This window comes from Drosophila takahashii, chromosome 2R, assembly GCF_030179915.1.
Source record: "Drosophila takahashii strain IR98-3 E-12201 chromosome 2R, DtakHiC1v2, whole genome shotgun sequence".
NCBI lineage: Eukaryota > Metazoa > Arthropoda > Insecta > Diptera > Drosophilidae > Drosophila > Drosophila takahashii.
Window position 1 is genome coordinate 3,993,972 of NC_091679.1, and position 5,321 is coordinate 3,999,292.

Consider the following 5,321-nt stretch of genomic DNA (forward strand, 5'->3'; position numbering starts at 1 on the left):
GTTATTATTTTTAAATTTAATAAATTTAAAAACAAATTTTTGTAAACATTTACATAAATACAATTTAAAAAAAAAAAAAAACTAAAAAAAATTAAATTATAAACTCTTCGATACCAAAAAAAAAATGGTGCCAAAATCAGAAAGTAACAACAAGGACATCGAAGGGTTGAAAAACCAACGAGATGGATATATGAAGAGTATAGAGCGAACGCAAAAATATTTAAAGGAGGGTCGATACTCCTTAAATACGGTTGAGTTAGAATGTCGATTAGAAATCCTAAATACGCACATTGAAAATGCTTCGCTTATACAGAATAAAATTGAAGCGAAAGATGGAGATGATGAGTACCGCGAAGAGTTAGAAGAGACTGCGAATAATAGCAAAATCGTTGCTAATTTCCCTAATCGCGGAAACAAAGCTTAAGAGCGTTGACAATTCCGCTCCGCCGGCAACGCGCACACCCCAATGCCGTTTGCCGAGCGTCGCTCTTCCAACCTTTAGCGGAAAACATTCCGAATTTAAAAATTTTATAAGCCTTTTCGAAACTTTTGTTGACAAAGATGACACGCTGCACGACATCGAAAAATTTAACCATCTAATATCGTGTTTGGCTGGAGACGCGCTAGGAACAGTCAGGGCATTCCAAGTTACAGCGAATAATTACCCAAAAGCCCTGGCTAGCCTAAGGCGGGTGTACGATAATGATTGTTTAATTTTTTTTGACAATATATCGACACTGTTTAATCTGCCAAAGATTTCCCAGCCATCAGCTACAGCCTTGAGAAACCTGATCGACACAGTCACAGCGCTATACGATTCTCTTTTGTCCATTGGGGATGACAAACGTATTACGAATGCCATCCTCATCCATCTAGTAATGGGCAAAGTCGATGCAGGAACTAAAAGAAAATGGGAAGAATCGCTAGATTATACTTCGCTTCCTCTTTGGAGCGAGTGTGAGTCGGCCCTGAACAAGCGCTATCAGCATATGGTTGCCGAAGAAGCGTGTAAGCCAAAAATTGTTCAGCAGAGCCAGGCTTATCCTAAGAAGAATGGAAATAGGAGTTTTTCGTTTGTTGCTGCCATAGACGACCTTGAAGTATGTGTGTTTTGCAACTCAGCAGAACATCAAGTAGGAAGTTGCACTGCTTTTGCTGCCAACAGTTCAGCAAAGATTCGATTTTGCAAAAAAGGCTCCTTTATGCATTAACTGCCTCCGAAAGGGCCACACGGTAAAAAGGTGCAAATCGAAAAGATGCAGGGTGTGTAAGTCCTCACACCACACATTGCTGCACATTTACTCGCCATCAAATCTCGCGTTGCCAGCTCCTCCTCAGCCCACGCTCTTGCAGAATACTCCACTTCGCATGTTATGCATGCGACTGCATCGGATAAAGTTATTCTTGCCACAGCCATCGTGAGCGTCCAAACAAAAAGTGGCGAATTAGTTTTGGCTCGAGCGTTGCTCGATTCTGGTTCACAAGTAAATTTTGTGACCGATGAGCTCGCTCAGAGACTTCAGATTAAGAGAGAGGACGTGTGTTTGAGCTTGCGGGGCATTGGTGGAACTAATGCTCAAGCAACCAAGAAAATTCACACGATAGTTAAGTCGCGAGTGGCTAGCAGTCAATTGTCGTCCGAATTTTATATACTAAAAAATATTTCTGGTTATCATCCGGATCAAACGGTGAACACCAGCGGCTGGAGGGTGCCTGAAAATATTCAATTGGGAGATCCATTCTTCTTCAAGCCCCAAAAAATAGATATGCTTATAGGCGCAGACTCGTTCTTTGAACTATTGTCAGTCGGCCAGATAAAGCAAGGGCCTGAGTTCCCCATTTTGCAAAAAACAGTTCTCGGCTGGATAGTGTCAGGGAGATGTGCCTCAGAAAAAATAAGAAATACGGAAAAGTTGGTACATCTCAGCTGCCAGGAAGAAGTGTTGGAGTCAATCGACACAACCCTGCAGAAATTTTGGTCTGTGGAGGACTTGCCGCCCAAGGCCAAGGTCCATACTCCTGAGCAGCAACTTTGTGAGCAACACTTTGAGAAAAACACTCAAAGATTGTCGTCCGGGAGATTTTCGGTTCGTCTGCCGTTCAAATCTGACCCAAACACTCTTGGTTCATCATATGAAGTTGCGAAACGTAGATTTTTGTCGCTTGAAAGAAGATTATCCAAAGATCCTTCTTTAAAAAAGATGTATCTGGAATTCATGGAAGAATATGAAGCGATGGGCCATATGTCTTCTACGAACAATAAAATCCCAGACAGTCCGCACTATTTCATTCCGCACCAATGCGTGCTGCGACCTCAAAGCACCTCGACAAAGTTGAGAGTGGTATTCGACGCCTCGAGCCGTACATCGACGCAGGTCGCGTTGAATGACATCTTGATGGTTGGCCCCACCATTCAAGAGGAGCTGTATTCGACCCTGCTTCGGTTCAGACTGCACAAGTTTGCGCTTGCAGTAGACGTAAAAAAGATGTATCGTCAAGTAATGGTTGACGAAGCTGACCGAAACTTTCAGCTCATAGTGTGGAGACGAGATCCATCTGAGTCTCTAAAAATCTTCAAGCTGAACACCGTGACTTATGGTACTTCGCCAGCCCCCTATCTAGCGATTCGGTGTTTAAATCGGCTTGGAGAGATCGCGCAGGATTCGTGTCCAAAAGCCGCCAAGGTCATTCAGAATGACTTTTATGTTGACGATTTGTTGACTGGCGCCAGAAGCGTTGAGGACCTGCTAAGCCTTCGAGACGAAGTTTCTCAGGTATTGCAAGAGGCAGGATTTGAATTGGCAAAGTGGTTTTCTAACTGCCCAGAGTTATCCGCATCTGAAAGCGCTGTCATGCCGCTAACGGCAGACTCAGACGTAACTAAGACCCTTGGCGTGGTTTGGTTGCCGGGTAAAGATTACTTTCAATTTCGGTTGGATGACTCTTTCCTGGATCTTCGTGCGACAAAACGAAACATACTGTCGGTGACTGCCCGACTTTTCGATCCGCTTGGCCTGTTGTGCCCTCTAGTGACTAGGGCAAAAATGTTGTTGCAGGAACTGTGGCTTCGAAAGTTAGACTGGGACGAGTCGCTGCCGATGCAACTGCAGACATCTTGGGAAGCTTTTAAGGGAACGCTGTTGCAACAGCCCAAGATCGAGGTATCGCGATTCGTTCATACAGACGCCAAAGTCCCGGCAGAAATACATGGTTTCGCTGACGCTTCCATGCGAGCATATGGAGCTTGCATCTACGTTCGCACTAGTACCGCTGAAGGTTTAAAAGTATGTTTATTGACAGCAAAATCCAAAGTAGCTCCCCTCAAGACGAAAACTTTGCCCCGCCTTGAGTTGTGCGCAGCTCACCTTCTTGCGGATCTTTATAATCGTGTTAGACCATTGCTTAATTTTCCGATCACAAAGGTGTTCCTATGGACGGACTCGGAGATCACTCTGCATTGGATTAAAACGCATCCGTCGTCGTTGTCGGTTTTCGTCTCAAACCGAGTTGCAGAGATCCAAGAGTGGTCGGAAAAAGCAATTTGGCGACATGTCCCCACGAAAGTAAACCCAGCGGACATCGTGTCACGGGGATGTGACGTTGAGGAACTCACAGCTTCCATTTGGTTCGCTGGGCCGTCGTTTTTGCTCGATGCAGAAAAAGATTGGCCTGTGAATCGACACTTCGAAGTACCTGCTGATGTCGTGTCGATGGAATTACGCAAATCAGCTTTGGCGCTTGTGGTTATCCCTGAGCCTAATTGTGTGCTTCAGAAAATAGAATCCTTTTCGTCGCACATAAGGCTTCTAAGGGTTTTCGTGTGGGTCTTTCGGTTTATTCAAAGATGCAAAAAAGTGTCGCAGCCTTTTGAAAAAAGTATTACTCCAAGAGAACTGAATTTTGCGTTCGAGAAAATAGTGGAAGTGATCCAATCTCACGAGTTCAGTGACGACATAGGCAAAATTCGGAAAAATAAACCGGTAGCAACGAATATTCAAAAACTAAGCCCAGGCCATCTCCTGATCGGCGGGCCCCTACTAGCTCCACCCTCAGCAGCGCTCCCGGACCAAGTCAGCCCAACCTGCTTGCGACGATGGCGCAGTGTCTCGTCTCTCAGGCACAGGTTTTGGCAGCGATGGTCCCGGGAGTACGTCTCGAGCCTCCAGGCGAAAAACAAGTGGCACCAGGAGGTTCCAAACGTCGCCGTGGGAGCTCTCGTCGTCGTCGCCGAGGACAATCTTCCGCCGCAGCAGTGGATGATCGGTCGGATCGTGGCAGTGCACGTCGGCGCTGACGGCAAGGTCCGAGTGGCGGACGTGAAAACGAAGGATACGACGTATCGGCGAGCGGTCCATAGGCTGGCGGTGCTGCCTGTGGCGTGCTGAAGACGGTGTTTGCGCACTTTGCGCTTTTATAATGAACTTTGTTGAATAGTGTAAGGCGGGAGCGGGAGCGCAATAAAGCTTTAATCGCGCTCGCGAATTCGCCCCGTCTCTCGCCCCTTTCGTTAAGTTAGGCTTAAGCGTTTATATATTGAAATTAAAGAGTTAGTTGTCATATGAATCTCATTGCGCAAACTCCCTTTCGTCGTCGCTAAAATAAAATATCAAATTTCCCTGCAATCACAAGTTTTCGCGTTGTAATACAAAATAGTATTAAATTTTCATGGTGACCCCGACGTGATTAGCAGAGGAACTCGAGTTGTTATTTTTTTTGGTGAAACAAACAAATTAATCAAATAAATCGCGCCGGCCCCTTTTTTTTAAACATTAAAGTGATTTGTTGCTGCCGATTTAATTCGTCGTCGCTGCCGCTAAATAAAATTGTTGCTGCCAAATAAAATTGTTGGAAGTTTGGAAGCTGCAGTTTCTTGGATTTCCCTTGCCGCTGCTGTTCTCAATCGCCGTTAGCTGGACCAGTGTAGTTGTTGTTGCCGCTGCTAATCCGCTGTTCCTGCCTACGTGAATTCGTCGTTGCTGCCGCTGGAAAATTTTGACCGCTGCAGTTTCAATCGCCGTTAAGTGCCGCTCCTTGTCGCCAGTTGCTGCCTACGTTATTTCGTCGTGCTGCCGCTGGAAAATTTTGGCCGTTATCGCCAAATTCACCGCTTTATCCCCTACGCACAGGAAGGAAGGCATATGGATTCGAAGAGGGAAGTTACCGACGGATGTGAATCGTCCCACCAGGTATAGAGTGCTAAAAGTTGAAAGTTAATCTGTGGCGTTTTGTAAATTGTGTTTTGGCCCATCTTTCAACTTTTTGCATTCGTGTGAAAAATTCGGTAGATAGCGAGCATTCTAACCAAGAAATAAATAAAACTT